Raw genomic sequence first — 23,696 nt, 5'->3', positions numbered from 1 at the left:
ATTGCATTAACCTCCAGAATAAAGATAATGGTCCTTATTTACTAAGAGTGTTGTGTAGGTTTCTTTGTGGGTTTTACTTCCTTACAATTTATTTTGCACAGTATTTACTAAGGTTTCCCTACAGTTTCCACTTTCCTTACACTTTGCTTTTTTTTTTTACTTATGTTCTGATCTGTCGGGTTTTCCTCAGCTGAAATCCACCACATTTTCTGTGGAAACTTTAGTAAATATGTTGGGATTTTGTGAAAATGTCGGGAACACGCCCCTTTTCTGTGACCACGCCCCCTTTCCCCGACGACCACGCCCCTTTTTGGGGGTTTTCTTAGCAAAATGGAGAGTTAGTTGGGGGTTTTTCAATTCAGGCGCAATTTCAGGCGCACATTCAGGCGCAGACAGAATGTCAGGCACAAATTCTGGCGCCGACAGAATTTCAGGCGCAATGCGCCTGAAGCTGGCGCACAACCGGACAAAACATGTCGGGTTTGCAATAATAAATGAGGGCCAATGTATCATTGTGCACTGTGCCAAACCAAAACCCAAAGTACAAATTGGTTGTGCAAAAAACAAGACTTCATATAGATCTGTAGGTAAAAAAAAAAAAAGCGTTATGGCTCTTAGAAGGCTAGGTGGAAAAAAGGCTAAAATGGGCCATGTTAATGCATGCTATATAAGTTTGTATAACTACAGTTCTCAGTATGATTTGAACAGTGGTAAGGGTATGTTTTAAACTGGTGTTTCAAAAACAAGAATGCCATCACTCATCGTTACGGAAGAAGACCATACAGCCAATCCAGTGCTGATGTGTTGAGGTCACATGCAGTGACTCACAGGTGACGTCTTCTCTGATTGTAAATATTCTCTTTCCTTCTTTTTTACACTCGTCCCACTCCCAAACTGCCATGATGACAGTCATAGGGGCAAAGACTTCACCCATGAATATAAAATACTGTCACACACTGTGCCCCCCGAATTCAATACTACACACTTTTTCCTGGAACATAATAAATGTGCCTCCTCAATACAAAAATGACTGCCTCACACTGAGCCCTCAAAGATACTAAAATACACTGTTATTTCTGCAGATGCCGGAATCTGAATTTCCACACGAGAAATATCTGGTGTGGAAATTCTGCCAAGTGAACAGCGAAGCAGATTCGCATTGAAATTGAATGGGACTCTGCTGCAGCAGAATGTCTATACAGAATTCTACTGTGGAATTCTGCACTGAAATTCCATCATGTGAACATAGCCTTACATCTGGTAGTTATATAGAATGGGGGAAGCTGCTTCTTACTGATTCCTGTAACCGCCTGTTATTGTAAGAACTGCTTTGGGAAAAATAGGGGGATCTGGCCATGTCCCATTCCTGCATCACCTACTTTATATCATATAATAGTAATGCTTAGTTCAGAGCCGTCTTTATTTACAATAAAGGAAAATTACTTTTGTGGGTTAGGAGAAGATATAACAAATCATTTATCAAGAAGTTTATTGTTTACTTACCATTCCTGAACCATACATTTCCACATGCTGATTATTATTTTGTATTCATTAGAAGAGCCATATTTTCTGTAAATAGAAAAAATAAACTGCTAAAAGCCACAAAAACAAAGGTGCTGCTTTTAGCTTCTACTGTGTTTTTTATTTTATTTATAACTTTATTTTACTTTTGTTTATACTTCACACTTGCTTGTAGTTAGTTGTCTCAAACCTTTCAGCATTGGACTCCTTACAATGACATACAGAATGTAAGACAAAAAAAATCATAGCATGTTCTATTGAATGCTGTATTCTGCAGTTATTTTTCCATAGAAGCAATGCATTTAGAGGAGAATATATCAGTACTGCATATAAGCACCATACAGGTCCCACTAAGTGCCATAGGATAGCGCCATAGGATACAACTGTAGGGGCCATAGGATACAACGCCATAGGATACAACTGCCATATACAGACAAGGACAAAAACATTGGTTTCCCTTTAATAAAGACAGAAAACCCCACAATGCCCTCTGAAATAACTTGAAACTGATAAAAAATAATAACAATTTTAATTAATAAAATATTTAGCTAAAAATTAACTGATGAAAAACAGACATTTCTTGTAAAGTGGTTTAACAGAATCATTTAGATAAAACAAAATAATGAAACTGTTCTGGACAAAAAACATGTTACCCTGAACTAAATATTTTCTTGCACAACTTTTTGAGGCAGTCACCGCAATCCAGTGATGTCTGTAACTCCCAATGAGACTTCTAATTTAGATCAGGGCTCTTAGAAGCCATTTCAGAATGGTCCATCGTTTTGCGTCAGTCACGATGCCGGCTGGCAGGTAGTGGATCCTCTGTGCCAGAGAGGGATTGGCGTGGACCGTGCTAGAGGATCGGTTCTAAGTCACTACTGGTTTTCACCAGAGCCCGCCGCAAAGCGGGATGGTCTTGCTGCGGCGGTAGTGACCAGGTCGTATCCCCTAGCAACGGCTCAACCTCTCTGGCTGCTGAAGATAGGCGCGGTACAAGGGAGTAGACAGAAGCAAGGTCGGACGTAGCAGAAGGTCGGGGCAGGCAGCAAGGATCGTAGTCAGGGGCAACGGCAGAAGGTCTGGAATCACAGGCAAGGAACACACAAGGAACGCTTTCACTGGCACTAGGGCAACAAGATCCGGCGAGGGAGTGAAGGGGAAGTGAGGTGATATAGGGAAGTGCACAGGTGTAAACACTAATTGGAACCACTGCACCAATCAGCGGTGCAGTGGCCCTTTAAATCGCAAAGACCCGGCGCGCGCGCGCCCTAGGGAGCGGGGCCGCGCGCGCCGGGACAGAACTGACGGGGAGCGAGTAAGGTACGGGAGCCGGGATGCGCATCGCGAGCGGGCGCTACCCGCATCGCGAATCGCATCCCGGCCGGAGGTAGTAACGCAGCGCCCCGGGTCCGTGGAACCGACCGGGGCGCTGCAGTGAGGGAAGTGTAGCGAGCGCTCCGGGGAGGAGCGGGGACCCGGAGCGCTCGGCGTAACAGTACCCCCCCCCTTGGGTCTCCCCCTCTTCTTGGGGCCTGAGAACCTGAGGATCAGACTTTTGTCCAGGATATTGTCCTCAGGTTCCCAGGACCTCTCTTCTGGACCACAACCCTCCCAATCCACTAAAAAAAAAGTTCTTCCCCTGACCTTTTTAGAGGCCAAAATCTCTTTGACAGAGAAGATGTCCGAGGAGCCGGAAACAGGAGTGGGAGGAACAGATTTAGGAGAAAAACGGTTGAGGATGAGAGGTTTAAGAAGAGAGACGTGAAAGGCATTAGGGATACGAAGAGAAGGAGGAAGAAGAAGTTTGTAAGAGACAGGATTAATTTGACACAAAACTTTAAAAGGACCAAGATAGCGTGGTCCCAACTTATAGCTCGGGACACGGAAACGGACATATTTAGCGGAGAGCCATACCTTGTCTCCAGGGGAAAAAATGGGAGGAGCTCTTCTTTTCTTATCTGCGAATCTCTTCATGCGAGAAGAAGCCTGTAAGAGAGAATTTTGGGTCTCTTTCCATATGGTGGAAAGATCACGAGAAATTTCATCCACAGCGGGCAGACCAGAGGGCAAGGGGGTAGGGAGGGGGGGAAGAGGGTGACGGCCGTACACCACGAAAAACGGAGATTTGGAGGAAGATTCAGAGATTCTGAAATTATACGAGAATTCGGCCCAAGGTAGAAGATCTGCCCAGTCATCCTGGCGGGAGGAAACAAAATGTCGTAAATAGTCACCCAAGATCTGGTTAATTCTCTCTACTTGTCCATTGGATTGAGGATGGTATGCAGAAGAAAAATTTAATTTAATCTTGAGTTGTTTACAGAGAGCCCTCCAGAATTTAGACACAAATTGGACGCCTCTATCCGAGACGATCTGTGTAGGCAACCCGTGAAGACGAAAAATGTGTACAAAAAATTGTTTAGCCAACTGAGGCGCTGAAGGAAGACCAGGAAGAGGGATGAAATGTGCCATTTTGGAGAATCGATCAACGACCACCCAAATAACAGTGTTGCCATGGGATGGGGGTAAGTCAGTAATAAAATCCATACCAATCAGAGACCAAGGTTGTTCGGGGACAGGTAGAGGATGAAGAAAACCAGCGGGCTTCTGGCGAGGAGTCTTATCCCGGGCACAGATAGTGCAGGCTCGCACAAAGTCCACCACATCAGTCTCTAGAGTCGGCCACCAATAGAAGCGAGAGATGAGTTGCACAGATTTCTTGATGCCCGCATGACCTGCGAGATGGGAGGAGTGACCCCATTTGAGGATCCCAAGGCGTTGGCGTGGAGAAACAAAGGTCTTTCCTGGAGGAGTTTGCCTGATGGAGGCTGGAGAAGTGGAAATCAGGCAGTCAGGAGGAATGATGTGTTGAGGAGAGAGTTCAATTTCAGAGGCATCTGAGGAACGAGAGAGAGCATCGGCCCTAATGTTTTTATCAGCAGGCCGAAAGTGAATTTCAAAATTAAATCGGGCAAAGAACAGAGACCACCTGGCCTGACGAGGATTCAGCCGTTGGGCAGACTGGAGGTAGGAGAGGTTCTTGTGATCGGTGTAAATAATAACTGGAAATCTTGATCCCTCCAGCAGATGCCTCCATTCCTCAAGTGCTAATTTAATGGCTAGAAGCTCTCGATCCCCGATGGAGTAGTTCCTCTCCGCCGGAGAGAAGGTCCTGGAAAAAAAACCACAAGTAACAGCATGCCCGGAAGAGTTTTTTTGTAGAAGGACAGCTCCAGCTCCCACTGAGGAGGCATCAACCTCCAATAGGAAGGGTTTAGATGGGTCAGGTCTGGAGAGCACGGGAGCCGAAGAAAAGGCAGACTTGAGTCGTTTAAAGGCGTCTTCCGCTTGAGGAGGCCAAGACTTGGGATCGGCATTTTTTTTTGTTAAAGCCACAATAGGAGCCACAATGGTAGAAAAATGTGGAATAAATTGCCTGTAATAATTGGCGAACCCCAAAAAACGTTGGATGGCACGGAGTCCGGAGGGGCGTGGCCAATCTAAGACGGCAGAGAGTTTATCTGGGTCCATTTGTAGTCCCTGGCCAGAGACCAAGTATCCTAGAAAAGGAAGAGATTGGCATTCAAACAGACATTTCTCTATTTTGGCATAGAGTTGATTATCACGAAGTCTCTGAAGAACCATACGGACATGCTGGCGGTGTTCTTCAAGATTGGCAGAAAAAATCAGGATATCGTCCAGATATACAACAACACAGGAGTATAGTAGATCACGAAAAATTTCATTAACAAAGTCTTGGAAGACGGCAGGGGCGTTGCATAGACCAAAGGGCATGACCAGATACTCAAAGTGTCCATCTCTGGTGTTAAATGCCGTTTTCCATTCATCCCCCTCTCTGATGCGGATGAGATTATAAGCACCTCTTAAGTCCAGTTTGGTAAAAATATGGGCACCTTGGAGACGATCAAAGAGTTCAGAGATGAGGGGTAGGGGGTAGCGGTTCTTAACCGTGATTTTATTAAGACCGCGGTAGTCAATGCAAGGACGTAGAGAGCCATCTTTTTTGGACACAAAGAAAAATCCGGCTCCGGCAGGAGAGGAGGATTTACGGATAAAGCCCTTTTTTAAATTTTCTTGGACGTATTCAGACATGGCAAGAGTCTCTGGGACGGACAGAGGATAGATTCTGCCCCGGGGTGGAGTAGTGCCCGGGAGGAGGTCAATGGGACAATCATAAGGCCTGTGAGGAGGTAGAGTCTCAGCTTGTTTTTTGCAAAAAACGTCCGCAAAGTCCATATAGGCCTTAGGGAGACCGGTTACATGAGGAAGCACAGGGACACGGCAAGGTTTACTGGGAACCGGTTTTAAGCAGTCCTTGGAACAAGAGGGCCCCCAACTCTTGATCTCCCCAGTGGACCAATCCAGGATTGGGGAATGGAGTTGAAGCCAGGGAAGTCCAAGAAGGATTTCAGAAGTGCAATTGGGGAGGACCAACAGTTCAATCCTCTCGTGATGAGATCCGATGCACATTAGAAGGGGCTCCGTGCGGAAACGTATAGTACAGTCCAATCTTTCATTGTTTACACAATTGATGTAGAGGGGTCTGGCGAGACTGGTCACCGGGATGTTGAACCTGTTGACGAGAGAGGCTAAGATGAAATTTCCTGCAGATCCAGAGTCCAGGAAGGCCACAGCAGAGAAGGAGAAGGCAGAGGCAGACATCCGCACAGGCACAGTAAGACGTGGAGAAGCAGAGTAGACATCAAGGACTGTCTCACCTTTGTGCGGAGTCAGCGGACGTCTTTCCAGGCGGGGAGGACGGATAGGACAATCCTTCAGGAAGTGTTCGGTACTAGCACAGTACAGGCAGAGATTCTCCATGCGGCGTCGTGTCCTCTCTTGGGGTGTCAGGCGAGACCGGTCGACCTGCATAGCCTCCACGGCGGGAGGCACAGGAACAGATTGCAGGGGACCAGAGGAGAGAGGAGCCGGGGAGAAGAAACGCCTCGTGCGAACAGAGTCCATATCCTGGCGGAGCTCCTGACGCCGTTCGGAAAAACGCATGTCAATGCGAGTGGCAAGATGGATGAGTTCATGTAGGTTAGCAGGGATTTCTCGTGCGGCCAGAACATCTTTAATGTTGCTGGATAGGCCTTTTTTAAAGGTCGCGCAGAGTGCCTCATTATTCCAGGATAATTCTGAAGCAAGGGTACGGAACTGTACGGCATACTCGCCAACGGAAGAATTACCCTGGACCAGGTTCAACAGGGCAGTCTCAGCAGAAGAGGCTCGGGCAGGTTCCTCAAAGACACTTCGAATTTCCGAGAAGAAGGAGTGTACAGAGGCAGTGACGGGGTCATTGCGGTCCCAGAGCGGTGTGGCCCAAGCCAGGGCTTTTCCAGACAGCAGGCTGACTACGAAAGCCACCTTAGACCTTTCAGTGGGGAACTGGTCCGACATCATCTCCAAGTGTAATGAACATTGGGAAAGAAAGCCACGGCAAAACTTAGAGTCCCCATCAAATTTATCCGGCAAGGATAGTCGTATTCCAGAAGCGGCCACTCGCTGCGGAGGAGGTACAGGAGCTGGCGGAGGAGATGATTGCTGGAGCTGTGGTAGTAACTGTTGTAGCATAACAGTCAGTTGAGACAGCTGTTGGCCTTGTTGCGCAATCTGTTGTGACTGCTGGGCGACCACCGTGGTGAGGTCAGCGACAACTGGCAGAGGAACTTCAGCGGGATCCATGGCCGGATCTACTGTCACGATGCCGGCTGGCAGGTAGTGGATCCTCTGTGCCAGAGAGGGATTGGCGTGGACCGTGCTAGAGGATCGGTTCTAAGTCACTACTGGTTTTCACCAGAGCCCGCCGCAAAGCGGGATGGTCTTGCTGCGGCGGTAGTGACCAGGTCGTATCCCCTAGCAACGGCTCAACCTCTCTGGCTGCTGAAGATAGGCGCGGTACAAGGGAGTAGACAGAAGCAAGGTCGGACGTAGCAGAAGGTCGGGGCAGGCAGCAAGGATCGTAGTCAGGGGCAACGGCAGAAGGTCTGGAATCACAGGCAAGGAACACACAAGGAACGCTTTCACTGGCACTAGGGCAACAAGATCCGGCGAGGGAGTGAAGGGGAAGTGAGGTGATATAGGGAAGTGCACAGGTGTAAACACTAATTGGAACCACTGCACCAATCAGCGGTGCAGTGGCCCTTTAAATCGCAAAGACCCGGCGCGCGCGCGCCCTAGGGAGCGGGGCCGCGCGCGCCGGGACAGAACTGACGGGGAGCGAGTAAGGTACGGGAGCCGGGATGCGCATCGCGAGCGGGCGCTACCCGCATCGCGAATCGCATCCCGGCCGGAGGTAGTAACGCAGCGCCCCGGGTCCGTGGAACCGACCGGGGCGCTGCAGTGAGGGAAGTGTAGCGAGCGCTCCGGGGAGGAGCGGGGACCCGGAGCGCTCGGCGTAACAGCGTCTAGCCATTCTTGGGTGTTTTTAATGGAGATTTTATCATTTTGTTTGTTTGTTTTTCAAAATGATTCTGTTAAACTGCATTTCAAAAGCGATGTCTGATTTTCATCAGTTAATTTTCAGTAAATTTTTATTCATTATGAATTTTGGCAGTTTCACATTATTTCAGGAAGTAGAAACAGCAAGGAGGTCAGTTGCCTATCTCATCCACACAGCACGAACTTCAGCAATAATGAAAAAAAGAGAAAGGTAGCCAGAGGTAAGACGTCTTTAACTTTATTAGTGAAGGTGGACAATCACAAGGTAAAAGCCAGGAAATGCTAAACATGTATGACGCATTTCAGGTCATGCAACCATTTCAGGAAGTATTGCGGGTTTTTCTGTCTTTAACAGAAGGTACCATCAATTTTGTCCACATCTGTAAATATGGCCTAATGGTCGATAACAACTCTTAGAGACGGCAAATACATGAATTTTGACAGTGTCACGTTGTGTAGGTGCGGTACCAACCATTTCAAGAATCCCTGTAACCACTTCAACAACTCTTGTAACTAATAGGAAACTCCCAAATAGCCTTCTGTTGTGTCTATTTTTTCTGTGCTTATAACCATAGGGGGAGATTTATCAAAACCTGTTCAGAGGAAAAGTTGCCCAGTTGCCCATAGCAACCAATCAGCTTGTTTCTTTCATTTTTAACAAGGCCTCTGCAAAATGAAAGAAGCGATCTGATTGGTTGCTGAGGGCAACTGGTCAACTTTTCCTTTGCACAGGTTTTGATAAGTCTCCCCATAGAGACTATATTTATAAACATTTTAATATACCTGTTGGGGAAGTAGTTATGTATTTATCTATCTCCCCCATAGAGACTATATTTATAAACATTTTAATATACCTGTTGGGGAAGTAGTTATGTATTTATCTATCTTAATGGCTATGATGCAAAACTACACAAAGCTGTCATTTTTATGGCTTAATTGACATATGAATTTATACACCTCCGTTTGCTGAAATTAGCTTCAAGGCTTTTGTAACCTCATTGTATTGCCTAAAGCACTGGGTTCTAGTTTGTATAGTGCTGGCATTGAAAGTATTGAGCCCTTTTAATCAGTTTTTATTTTACTTTTGTTGGTTTGACCTAGGACTTAAAGGGGTATTCCAGGAAAAAAAATGTTTTATATCAACTGGCTCCAGAAAGTTAAACAGATTTGTAAATTACTTCTATTAAAAAATCTTAATCCTTTCAATAATTATCAGCTGCTGAAGTTGAGTTGTTGTTTTCTGTCTGGCAACAGTGCTCTCTGCTGACATCTCTGCTTGTCTCGGGAACTGCAAAGAGTAGAAGATGTTTACTATGGGGATTTGCTTCTAAACTGGACGGTTCCCGAGACATGTGTCATCAGAGAGCACTTAGACAGAAAAGAACAACTCAACTTCAGCAGGTCATAAGTACTGAAAGGATAAAGATTTTTTAATAGAAGTAATATACAAATCTATAGAAAATAGGAGAGGCTCCTATCTGCTAGTCACCTTGATTTGAGCAACTCAAATGGCACCTATACCCACGGTGTCAGAAAGTTAAAGTGATTAAAAGGAAAATTGAGGCTCAGGATCTTGAATACTGGATAGACATTTATTAATTAATTGCTTAAAATGTGTAATTTGCTCTGTGACGCACAGGGCCCTTGTGGGTCAGCGGGTACATAAAATACAATTTAATAAATTATAAAATTACATAGATAGCATAGAATACATTATAATATAAAAATATATAATAAAATACAATCAATATAAAAGTCACATGTCTGTGAATATTCCAGCCTGTAAGAATAAAATTAAATAGTGGTGCACGTGTCTTTTGAATAGAAACGAATTTGTAAAGTGCAGAATTGTACTGTTCAATGCACTGTTTGTAGAATGAGTGGTATCCGTTGGCAACAATGTAATTGAACAGTACAATTCTGCACTTTACATATTCGCTTCTATTCAAGAGACACGTGCACCACTATTTAATTTTATTCTTACAGGCTGGAATATCTACAGACATGGGGCTTTTATATTGATTGTATTTTATTATATATTTTTATATTATAATGTATTCTATGCTATCTATGTCATTTTATAATTTATTAAATTGTATTTTGTGTCCCCGCTGACCCACAAGGGCCCTGTGAGTCACAGAGCACATTACATATTTTAACGTGCCAGCCGTGGATCTCTAAAGAAATACAGCCACTGACCTCTGAAGGAGGTTCTTTGCAGCTTCACCCACAGCGCTACCAATTGCAGGGGACAGAGATCGGTCACTGCCGGAGGCCTGACACCTCTGTGCCATCCCGCCGACTTAGTCCTAACAACGATCCTAGGAGTGGTGAGTGGTGCTGTGCACCGGACTTTGTGATACAATCTGCTACATTTGATACATTATATGCAAAGACTGTATACTCAGAGTGCCACTGTGCAGAAAGACTTATTTCATCCTACTGCTGTTATATCGCACTAAGACTTTGGAATTTCTCTGAAACATCAACCAAAAAGTCCTCCCCAGATACACTTGGTGTATTGTCCACCTGAGCAAAGTGTTTCCGGATTGTAATGCCTCTCACAAATCTATTAACATCCAATAAAGACGAAAATAAATCAAAAGTTCGAGTAGGAGAAAAAGTCCTCTGGACAATAAAGAAATGTGATGAGTAGACAATACCTTACCCGATAAGTTGTATATGGGAATAGTTAGTTCCTCCTGCGGTTTTGATATGGATTCCTCCTTTTGCCTGGCGGTGCAGTGTTTTCTGCCAGCATGTCGTTTTTTAATGGTTTTGTCTTAACAGGTGCAGCTGGAGCAGAAGGAGTAGCATTCTGAAGACGAGGTACATCAACAGATTCGGGGGCGGAGTCCGAGGAATCCATTTCGGTGGAACTAAAATTAACCCGTTGTACATTCTTGCCACGTCGGTGTTTATACTTTCTTAAGATGGAACGGGGAGTATTAGACTTTGTATCTGTTTGAGGCCTGATATATACATTTTCCATTTTATAATCCTGAATGTCATGCAATAGTTTAGATTGTTTAATGTCCATAATGGTGGCCTCTAACTTGTCCAGATTTTCTTGGATTTTTTTTATCCAGATCCGAAAAAGCAGCATTATTTTCAAATTGAGAGACCGTTTTTTTTCAACGTAGAGATATTGCCCTGAAGTTCATTGAGGGAATTTTCTTCATATTTAATCAAAAGCCTTATAAATCTTAGAGATGAATCAGTTAGGATCTCCTCCCATTTTTTAAAAGCATCACAATAAATTGTAGAAGGAAATTTCCTTATTTTGAGACCTCTTGGAATCATTTTATCATCAAGATATTTTTGTAAAGTGGAAATGTCCCATGTAAGTCTCAATTCTTGTATCAATGCTTATTCCAACTGTGACATATTGATAAGTAAATTAGTTATCTGTTCATTTAATTAATGGTAAATCTTATAGATTTTTCCAACACATTCCGGATATGCTTATACAATATTCAATGGATCTGATAAATTCTTTTTTTTTTTTTTAAAGAAGTGTATCTAAACTGAGTGATCATTTCTAAAGAATTTGTATGATTCTGTTCTTTTTATTTCTGTATTGTTCTTTTGGCCGTGTTTGTTATCTATTGGCCAATTCTGTTTTGTGAAAAAAAATTCTTGAAAAATTCAATAAAACATTTTTTGAACCTGGTTGTCTTGGCTTGCATTACTTAACAACGTATTAATTCTTTGAGCACGAACCTTCCGATCCTCTGCTGACTTCAAACACATGCTAGTGTTGGAGTTCCCAGCTGGCATACTGGTGGTCGTCATGTCGGAAGAGTGGACAAGGAATGAATCCCCAGGGGAGCACGAGCAAATAGCCTTTAGAGAAATCCAAGCATTGAACAAAATTCCAGCTCACCCTCAGCGGCCCCAGAGCACACGGATTGTGCAAGGCAACACCACTTCATGCAGGAGCAAAAGATAAAGGTATCAAGCGCAGGTATTCGTGCAAAAGCAAAGTTCTTTATTAGAAGTAAAAAGCCATAACAGGAGTGAAAGTAACACGTTCAAAAGCGGGTTAAATTGCGGACTCCGGTGAGACAGCTGGTGTGTTGCCTGCACCTGCTGCCTACCCCTGTGGGTCACGTGATTTTTCCCTATAAGAATACTGGAATTTGTGGTTTTATTCATGTACGACTAACGCTAACTGAAACGCGTTACTTTCACTCCTGTTAGGGCTTTTTACTTCTAATAAAGAACTTTGCTTTTGCACGAATACCTGCACAGTTTGATTATGGCATATTTCACCAGATTTGCACTCCACAGGCTGTTGCTCCTGATGTCAGGGGTGGAGGCTGCTATAATGGCTCCTGTACACTGCACACACACAAAAAGGGAGATTCGCCTCCCCTACTGCCTTTGCAGCACACCCTCAGAAGTGTTAAGGACATTATAGCCCTCAGTAGTAAGTTGTGAATTTAGCATCAGGGTCAGGGGCGGATCCAGAGTCCAGTCTCGGGAGGGGCACTATTAGAGTATTTTGTGTTGGCGGACAGAAAATAAGATGTTGCTCACGGAACTTACAATATTATTAAATGTATCATACAGTCCTAACCTTGTTTAAGACTCTTAGGCCATGTTCACATGTCAGAATAATTATCAAATATACCAATTGCCACAGAATGGGAAAGTGCTAAAGAGGTTTTTACCATTTTAAAACTACAGCTCCCAGTATGACCTAAGCAGTGGTAAGGGGATGCTGGGAGTTGTTGTTTCACCCATCATTACTGCAGAACTTACAAGTGACTCCAGCTCTGATAGGACACAGTAAGGAGAATACACAATGATATCAGTGATTACAGGTGACGTCTTCTGTATAGTGAGGAGAATACACAATGATATCAGTGACTACAGGTGACGTCTTCTCTATAGTGAGGAGAATACACAATGATATCAGTGATTACAGGTGACGTCTTCTCTATAGTGAGGAGAATACACAATGATATCAGTGACTACAGGTGACGTCTTCTGTATAGTGAGGAGAATACACAATGATATCAGTGACTACAGGTGACGTCTTCTCTATAGTGAGGAGAATACACAATGATATCAGTGATTACAGGTGACGTCTTCTCTATAGTGAGGAGAATACACAATGATATCAGTGACTACAGGTGACGTCTTCTGTATAGTGAGGAGAATACACAATGATATCAGTGACTACAGGTGACGTCTTCTCTATAGTGAGGAGAATACACAATGATATCAGTGACTACAGGTGACGTCTTCTGCATAGTGAGGAGAATACACAATGATATCAGTGATTACAGGTGACGTCTTCTCTATAGTGAGGAGAATACACAATGATATCAGTGACTACAGGTGACGTCTTCTGTATAGTGAGGAGAATACACAATGATATCAGTGACTACAGGTGACGTCTTCTGTATAGTGAGGAGAATACACAATGATATCAGTGACTACAGGTGACGTCTTCTCTATAGTGAGGAGAATACACAATGATATCAGTGATTACAGGTGATGTCTTCTCTAGTCTTTTCTTATCTAATTCAGCTGGTACATACCACCGGGACTTGTTCCAGCTAAATGTTCTCCCTGCAGAACTTGACGCCCAGACGTCTCCTCACTATGTCAGCGGATTCTGATCCTCTATATGAAAACAATAATTATTATAATACTGCTAAACACTGTATTGTTCTAATACAATACCGCCACACACCCTCTGAATATAATTCTGACACACGGTACTTCCTGAATATACAACACACTGTACCCTCTGAATATAATACCGCCACACACTGTACCCTCTGAATATAATACTACCACACACTGCACCCTCTGAATATAATACTACCACACACTGCACCCTCTGAATATAATACTACCACACACTGCGCCCTCTAAATATAATGCTATAACACACTGCGCTCTCTGAATATACTACCACACACTGCATTCTCTGAATATAATACTATCACACACTGCACTCTCTGAATATAATACTACGACACACTGCACTCTCTGAATATAATACTACGACACACTGCACTCTCTGAATATAATACTACCACACACTGCACTCTCTGAATATAATACTACCACATACCGTACCCTCTGTATATAATACTATCACACACTGCACTCTCTGAATATAATACTACCACACACCGTACCCTCTGTATATAATACTATCACACACTGCACTCTCTGAATATAATACTACCACACACCGTACCCTCTGTATATAATACTATCACACACTGCACTCTCTGAATATAATACTACCACACACCTTACCCTCTGTATATAATACTATCACACACTGCACTCTCTGAATATAATACTACCACACACCATACCCTCTGTATATAATACTTTCACACACTGCACTCTCTGAATATAATACTACCACACCGTACCCTCTGTATATAATATTATCACACACTGCACTCTCTGAATATAATACTACCACACACCGTACCCTCTAAATTTAATACTACCACACACTGCATTCTCTGAATATAACTTGCTGTGCAGGGCACCCTCTGAATAAAATACCCAAATGTTTTGTGGCCCATAAAAAACGTACAACCCCAGAAATTCCTCATAATCTACACTATACTTCTGAAATACAAAACACTCTGTGCCTTCACATATAGTAATAATGCCCCATCGTGTGCCCCTACATATAATGATTATGACCCGTCCTGTTCCCCCCACATAATAATAATGCCCTGGGCCCCTAACATATATTGCCCCCTGTGGTGTGCCCTTCACATATAATGCCCCCGTTCTTTGCCCCTCACATATAATGCCCCCGTTCTTTGCCCCTCACATATAATGCCCCCCATCATGCGCCCCTCATATATAATGCCCCCATCATGTGCCCCTCATATATAATGCCCCTATCATGTGCCCCTCATATATAATGCCCCGTGCTGTGCCCTTCACAGATAATGCCCCCATTTTTTGCCCCTCACATATAATGCCCCCATCATGCGCCCCTCACATATAATGCCCCCTGTGCTGTGCCCTTCACATATAATGCCCCCATTTTTTGCCCTTCACATATAATGCCCCCATCATGCGCCCCTCACATATAATGCCCCCTGTGCTGTGCCCCTCACATATAATGCCCCCATCCTGTCCCCTCAGGGGGCATTATATGTGAGGGGCACAGCACAGGGGGCATTATATGTGAGGGGCGCATGATGGGGGCATTATATATGAGTGGTGCATGATGGGGGCATTATATATGAGGGGCGCATGATGGGGGCATTATATATGAGGGGTGCATGATGGGGGCATTATATATGATGGGCACAGTACAGGGGGCATTATATGTGAGGGGCACAGCACAGGGGACATTATATGTGTGGGGCAAAGCACAGGTGGCATTATATGTGTGGAGCACAGCACAGGGGACTTTATATGTGTGGGGCAAAGCACGGGGCATTATATGTGTGGGGCACAGCACAGGGGGCATTATATGTGAGGGGCACAGCACAGGTGGCATTATATGTGTGGAGCACAGCACAGGGGACTTTATATGTGAGGGGCACAGCACAGGGGACATTATATGTATGGGGCAAAGCACAGGGCATTATATGTGTGGGGCACAGCACAGGTGGCATTATATGTGTGGAGCACAGCACAGGGGGCATTATATGAAATAATGCCTTCTGTGCTGTGCCCCTCACATATAATGCCCCCAGTCCAGCCCCATAGGGGGGCATTATACGTAAGGGGCACAATATATGTGAGGGGCACAGCACAGGGGGCATTATATGTGAGAGACACATGACAGGGGTCAGTGCTCTTAACATATAATGCCCCCTGTCATAGGCCGCTCACATTCATTTCTCCTTTCCTGTGCCACAATTGCCACCTACCCCAGTGTCATGTAGTTGACTCTTTTAAACAGAAAAAAAAAAATGTGCACTTAGATTTTGTTCCCCCGCCGAAAATCTTCTTACTTGCAGGCAGCGTCACACAGGCAGCTCAGTGTGCATTGCAGATGAGCCGAGCGACGAGCCGCGGGGACGGGATCTTCCGGCGCCGGCGCAATAATGTGATGTCATCGCGCCGGCTTGTCAGCACTTGGTCCCCGCAGCCGCGCCGAGTCGGCAAAAAGGTAAATAAACAGTGTGAGGGAGCTGACTATTTTAGTAGTACTATACGGGGGGGGGGGGGGGGCAGAAATCTCGGGGGGGGGGGGGGGCAATTGCCCCGTTGCCCCCCCCCCCTGGATCCGCCACTGATCAGGGTGACATGTCACAGACTAAAAGCTGCTGAAGCCTTTCTCTAAGTCTTTGTCTTCCTCGGTTTTCTTCCAGCTAACTTATCCCCCTCTCTGTCTATAGGGATCTGTAACCTGATCTTTCTGTGAGCTAAGCACTCTGGGATTTGAGCAGTTTTCAAAGTAAGTGATAGTTTGAGAGGAGGAAAAGTAGAGAATGAGGCATTTTTCTCTGATAAGATAGATTACATTAACTTTTACTATTGGTGTATGCAAAATTTGTTTAAAGTAAAGTTTCTATTTAAGCAATGCTTCTTGACAGAGATAGTATATAATATTGCTTCCCGCATGTGTGTCTGTTTTCGTTCAGTGTTTTTCTGAATGAGTTTTTGTGTCTTGTCTCATCTTTCTCTGCAGGTGTATCATAAACAACTTCTCACAATAACATCACACCACTTCGTCTATCGTGTATGAACTTTAAGTTCTCAGCTTGTCTTCTATCTGTCTCCTGTTCAACCTGTTTTAACAATTCCCTGCATCTATAAAACAATCCACAGTGTGTGACTAAAGCAGCTTGTTTCAAGCAAATAATGTTATAAAGTGATATGAGTCAAATGTTACTAAAAAGTGATGACCATTACTGCACTAAGACATGTAGATCATACACGAATGTATGTGTTCTGTTTTATCAAATGTAGCTGCCATTGAAGTAACCCCCAACCGGCAGCAGTTGGCATTATAATAGCTCATAAGTTTGCACTGTTGCCTTAAAGGGGGTTTTCAGTGCTAAATAACGTATACCCTATCCACAGGATAGGGGATAAGTGTCTGATCACAGGGGGTCCGACCGCTGGGACCCTCAGTGACCTCCTGCCCTGCGCCCTGGCTCTCCCAATGTACTGAGCATATACCGCTCTGTGTGCTGAGCTGTGAAGAGCACTCCTTTGAATGCTGTATCTCCAGCTTTCACATAGAGGGGGCTTGTCGGCCACCGCTCCATGCATGGAGAGATTTTCCCCCTTATTGTACTATGCAGAGGCTTCCTGCCATTTGTGTAAATTTTACAAAATAAATTAAAGGGGTTGTGCGCTGCCCTAATTTTCTGAGCTTCGCTCACAGCGTCCGGAAGTTTATTACTCCAAACGCTGTGTGTGGGCTTCCATGTTCGCGGCCACCGGGCGTGACGTCATGCCCGGCCCCTCGCCCGCCCCCTCGTGACGTCTCGCCCGCCCACTCGTGACGTCACCCCCACCCCCTCTACCAAAGTCTATGGGAAGGGGGCGTGACAGTGGTCGCGCCCCCTTCCCATAGACTTTCGTTGAGGGGGCAGGTGAGACGTCACGAGGGGGTGGGCGAGATGTCCCGCCCGGCGGCTGCGAACATGGAAGCCCGCACACAGCGTTCGGAGTAATGAACTTCCGGACGGTAGGTTTATTTGAACAGTGAGAGACAAATAAGTTATGAATTGGATAGTCCATGAAAAAAAACAGTCGGCACAGCTGCAAAAACGTGGGAGTCCCAACCCTCTAGCAATATTATCTAGCGGTGGCTGTGACAAACAGTGGGTCCTGTGTTTGATAGTTCTCAGGTGGTGCTAGCCGGCAAAACAGTCAAACATCAAGTGAAGCAAATAGAAAGGAAAACCAGCGCACTCACCATAGGGGAACTTTAACTTCGTGGGTCTTTATTGAAGAACATCCAGAGATATCCAGAACATGGCATACAAAATCTGGACACAGGAACTCAGGTGCAGGGGACGGTGGGTACGGAGACGCTCTCGGGCTAGCGGGTCCGCCTAGCGCTCTCACGCGCTTCGCAAGGCCCCGCAAGGAGGTTTTCCTTTCTATTTGCTTCACTAAGTTATGAATTGATTTGATTCCCTATCGATCAGCAAGATTTCTAGCTCCCAGGTGTCTTATTTACAGTTAAGGAGTGGAAATTAAATGCACTCTCTTAAAAGGAGTGCTCGTAATCTAAGCTTGTTATCTTATCTGTATAAAAGACACCCGTCCACAGAAGTTATCAATCAATCAGATTGCAAACTCTCCACCATGGCCAAGACCAAAGAGCTGTCCAAGGATGTCAGGATGTCCAAGATTGTAGACCTACACAAGGCTGGGATGGGCTGCAAGACCATTGCCAAGCAGATTAGTGAAAAGTTTACAATTGTTGGTGTGATGGAAGAAACACAAAATAACTGTTCCAGCTCAGGGCTCTTGTCAATGATCAATGGCATCTCCGCTTTAATATTTTTCTTTTGGGGGGGCACACTGAGAACAAGGAAAAATGTGTGTGATGGGCAACTATTTTATATATATATATATATATATATATATATATATATATATATATATGTTAATCTTTTACTATATCATTTCATGTGACAACACTGAAGAAATGACACTCTTATCCCCTATCCAAAGGATAAAATGTCTGATCGCGAGGGTACTGATGCTGGGACCCCAGTGATCTCTGTGCAGCACCTGGTTTTCTAAACAGTATGTTTAGAACACTGGATTCCTGCGGAGGGCGTTGTGATGTCACGCCAGGCCCCCTTTCATATACATGAATGGAGGGGGTGTGGTGTGACTTCCAACATACCTGGAGAGCCAAAGGCTGATCTGAAAAGTGGTAAGGGTATGCTGGTAGTTGTTGTTTCACTAATCATAACTGCAAAAGCCACAATATATGGGAGGCAGAAGACAAAATATATTGCAAGCATGAAGCACAATATATAGAAAGCATGAGGGGCAGTTTATGGAAGACATGAAGCATAGTATATGGAAGGCATTAGGCACAATATATAGAAAGCATGAGGGACAATGTATGGGATACATGAGGCACAGTATATGGGAGACATGAAGGACAATTTATGTAAGACATGAGGCACAGTATATGGGAGGCATGAGGGACAATATATGAGAGGCTTAAGGCACAGTATATGGAAGGTATGAGGGACAATGTATGGGTGGCATTTTGGGCATGAAGCACATTCATGGAAAGCATGAGGCATAGTATATGGGAGACCTGAGGCACAATATATTGGAGGTATGAGGGACAATAATTGGGAGACATGAGGCACAGTATATGGGAGGCATGAGGCACAGTATATGGGAGGCATGAGGCACAGCATATGGGAGGCATGAGGCACAGTATATGGGAGGCATGACTGAAATATATAGGAGGCATAAAGCACGGTACATGGTAGACATTAACCTCTTAAGGACACAGAGTGTACCTGTACACCGTGCGCCCGCTCTCCTGCTCACGAGCTGACCCTGTGTCATAGCTGGGTGGCCCCGGCGGCTATCAGCCACCAGGACACGTGTCTAATGCCGGATATCACCGAACACGATGATGTCCAGCATTAACCCCCTTAGACACGGCAATCAACTTTGTAAAGTAAAACTGTTCTCGGCAGCTCAGTCGGGCAATTTCTCCGCAGCATCCCGAACAGCTGAGAGGATGGCAGGAGGGCACTTACCTGCCTCCTCGCCGTCTAACCGTTGATGTGCTGCTCCATGCCTGCTAAGCAGGCTGGAGCAGCCGAGCGCCAATAACACTGTTCAATGCTATGCTATGGCATAGCATTGAACAGTGTATGTAATCAGAAGATAGCATGTAATCGTTCCCTATGGGGACTAAAAAATGTTGTATACATAGTAAAAAAAAGAAGTTAATAAATGTGATTTAACCCCTTACCTAATAAAAGTTTGTATCACCCCCATTTAAAAAAAATATATAAACAAAAATAACCATAAACATATGTAGTATTGCCGCGTAAATGTCCAAACTATAAAAAAAATAACATTATTAAACTGCACGGTTAATGGTGTATACGTAAAAAAATTCCAAAGTCCAAAGTTGTGTAATTTTGGTCCTTTTGTATACCCTAAAAAAATTTATAAAAAGCGATCAAAATGTTCCATCAAAATGTAAAATGGTACTGATAAAAACTTCAGATCATAGCACAAAAAATTAGCCCTCACACATCCCTGTATACGGAAAAATAAAAAAGTTATGGGGTCAGAAAATGACAGTTTTAAACATACTAATTTTGGTGCATGTAGTTATAATTTTTTTAAGTAGTATAATAAAATAAAACCTACATAAATTGGGTATCCTTGTAACCATATGGATCTACAGATAAGGTGTCATTTACCAAAAAGTGCACTGCATAGAAACGGAAGCTGCTAAAAATTACAAAATGGCATTTTTTTTTCAATTTTGTCCCATAAATAATTTTATTTTGGTTTCGCCATAGATTTTGTGGTGAAATGACTGATGTCATTACAAAGTAAAATTGGTATCGCATAAAACAAGCCCTCATATAGGTCTGTTGGTGGAAAACTGAAAGCATTATGATTTTTAGAAGGTGAGGAGGAAAGAATGAAAGTGCAAAAACGGAAAAACACTGAGTCGTTAAAGATGTTATTCACCATAAGGTGATTTTAGTATGTAACTGCCAGACAGTAATGGACATGCTTAGGAAGGATCTGTGCTTGCCCTGGGGCTAAATGGCTATGTTGTGAGATTACCCTAAGGCTGACACTATCTTTTTGTAAACTGGGTATTTCCTGTTGAAGTTCCTTCTCTTAAACTACACATCCCATAGTTCTATAGTTTGTAAGTGTGAGGTCACTTTCCTCCCTCTCACACATCAGCCACACCACCCACTCAAACATAAATGAGCTGCATTCCATTCAAAAGATCTGTGTTGCTAAATTAGCTATCTCCCACCCAGCGGCAGCTCCACTCATTGAAGCAGGACAGGCTCCCTTTGCACACCTGACTAGTGATGTCACGTCTTGATGCACTGCAACCTGGGAAAACCTGAGATCTGAGCAACTTTGTATGCTGTTAAAAATAAATATTGGGGCTAAAAACACAAAAATTGCGAGACCACCGTCACACACATGTACAGACACTATATTATGAACTACACTAACTTTACAGCCCCTGTAGCGTAGTCAAATAAAACAAATTCCAGGAATACCCCTTTAAGGGAAGTTCATGCCTCTCTTATTCTGCCAGTTGTTGCCAATTAGTTTTAAGACTCCAGTTAAGAAAAAAAAACATAGCAGAGCAGATAATTCACAATGCAGCACCAGGACAGGTCTTAGGTCAGAGCAAAAAATACAGAGGAGAGGGAGGAGCACTCAGGCTTTGCTTCTCCTCAAAGGGGTATTCCAGAATTTTTTATTTTATTTGACTATGCTACAGGGGCTGTAAAGTTAGTCTAGTCTAATATAGTGTCTGTACCATTTCCAACGCCAGCAGTTCACAGTACATTTGCGCAAAAAAATGCCAACCATGCCCCTTGGAAGGGCACCACAAGAAAAATGGTGCCATTGCAGAACGTAAAAATAGAGCAAACTTAGTGTAAGTCAATGTGAAAAATAAAAACACTCTGCATGTAATTTTGCAGGTGCATGCCAGTTGATAAATCCCCCCCCCCCCTTTATGTTTACCCAGCTTATTGTTATTGAAATGACTGACATCTGGATTACATTAGGATGCTTTCTATGGTCAAAGTTCTTCCTTACTATTTTATTTAATGGCACATATTAAAAGACAGTACTGTATGTACTAAATCTTTGGAATCATATTTAAACCATTATTTTAGTACAGCATGAACAATTTACTGTAGATTTAATATACTTTAGTGACTCCTACCTTTTGATTTTGTTTGTTTAATGGGATACTGTATTAAAGGGGTACTCCGGTGAAAACCTTTTTTCTTTTAAATCAACTGGTGGCAGAAAGTTAAACATATTTGTAAATTAATTTGATTCAAAAATCTTAATCCTTCCTGTACTTATTAGCTGCTGAATACTACAGAGGAAATTCTTTTCTTTTTGGAATGCTCTCTGATGACATCACGAGCACAGTGCTCTTTGCTGACATCATTATAATAATAATAATAATAATAACAACTCTTTATTTATGGTTTTCCTTAGTGGGATTTGAACCCAAGTCCCCAGCACTGCAAGGCAGCAGTGCCAACCACTGAGCCACCATGCTGCCCTTAGCATACATCTGCTATGCACGGTTGCTAAAATGGAAAGAGATGCCAGCAGAGAGCACTGTGCTCGTGATGCCATCAGTGTTCCAAAAAGAAAGGAATTTCCTCTGTAGCATTCAGCAGCTAATAAGTACTGGCTGGATTTAGATTTTTTATTAGAAGAAATTTAAAAAGATGTTTAACTTTCTGCCACCAGTTTTTTTTAAAGAAAAAAGGTTTTCACCGGAGTACCCCTTTAATGACTTGATAGAAAGCCTTTGATGGTTGGAGTTTAGCAGAGCATTCAGCTTTAATAAACCAACTATTCATGCAACGGACTCTTGGGTTCTGGGTCAAATGCAATTTTCCTAGAAGTTTAAGATAAAAAAAAAAAAAGATTTTAAACATGAAACTCCCACATGGGAAGTGAGTGGTTAAGTGCTTCAGTCTCTGATGCGCTCGACATATCACTGCATAAGATCAGCTGCATAGAATAGAGGTGGAAAGCACTTCTCCCAGTCGTTAGCGTTTCAAAACCCAGACCCCGATCAGTCAAAACTTTTGACATGTCTGTGTGATATGGCACGAGTTTTTAAAAGTGACGGAGACATCTTAAAGGAGAGTTCCCGTTCAACACTATGCCACTAAGCCTGGGCTGCCAGCATCTAAAACAACAAACTGGAATCACCTACTGCCGCTCCCTTGGTGCCCCGGTATCGCCGTTCCAGTCCTCTGCTGCCACCTTCTTCCTGGTTGCCCGTGGTCATTGTGTCACACAGCAAATCGCCAGCCGCAGCTGTGTCCTGCTTGGCCGGTGATAAGCTGAGTGGCAGTGTGATGAATTAAGCCCTGGTACTGGTCGCATTGACTGTAGAAGATCGCAGTGGAGGACTGGAGCGGAGATACTGGGGCACCGTGGGAACGACGGCAGGTGAGTCTGTTTTTTTTTTTTTTTTAATGCTGGCAGTCCGGGCATAATGCCACAAAAAAGTGCTAAACGGGACATCTTTAAGATAACAAATATATATATTAATTCTGCATATAGGAGGTTCAATGCAACCAATTTAAACTTATATGTCCCATGGAGGTAGAAAAAAGGATGCACTCACCAAGTCTTCATAAGGGGCTTTATTTCCTCCTAGAACAGTGGGGGAAACTGTATGCGGTGCTGTACAGGAGTGACACGTGTTTCACGCTTAGCCTCGCATCGTCTGGCTCTAGATTCATACCTGCAAACTCCATCTTATATATGGACCTCCCCTTACTACTCACCTGTACCTTGATTGAAAAGATCCGGGGCAAACTGTTCTCTCCGTGCGCCGCCCGCTCTCTGATGGACATAGCATCCTGGCTTGACCTATCCCCAGCATCATGTAAGCCGGCTCACGTGGGCTGAGCCCAACCCACCGCCAGGAGAGTCTCTCAGCCAGTGAGCAGCGCCGGCATCACTGAGGTGCTGCCCACATGATCGGGAGTCAGGGCAAC

At 44.0% G+C, this 23,696-nt stretch overlaps 1 long non-coding RNA gene across 1 annotated transcript in view; it reads right to left on the bottom strand.

Moving 5' to 3' along the window:
* Nucleotides 1-8,589, bottom strand: part of LOC130304611 (uncharacterized) — a 33,326-nt gene extending 24,737 nt beyond the window's left edge. Inside the window, exons 1-2 of the long non-coding RNA XR_008854356.1 lie at nt 8,453-8,589; nt 1,504-1,569 (exon numbers count right to left, since the gene is read on the bottom strand). This is a non-coding gene — a long non-coding RNA (uncharacterized LOC130304611). The remainder of the gene's footprint in view (nt 1-1,503; nt 1,570-8,452) is intronic.
* Between the last annotated feature and the right edge of the window lie 15,107 nt (nt 8,590-23,696).

Source organism: Hyla sarda, chromosome 1, assembly GCF_029499605.1.
Source record: "Hyla sarda isolate aHylSar1 chromosome 1, aHylSar1.hap1, whole genome shotgun sequence".
Taxonomy (NCBI): domain Eukaryota; kingdom Metazoa; phylum Chordata; class Amphibia; order Anura; family Hylidae; genus Hyla; species Hyla sarda.
The sequence above is the reverse complement of the archived record's forward strand: the minus strand, read 5'-3'. Positions and strand labels throughout refer to the sequence as shown.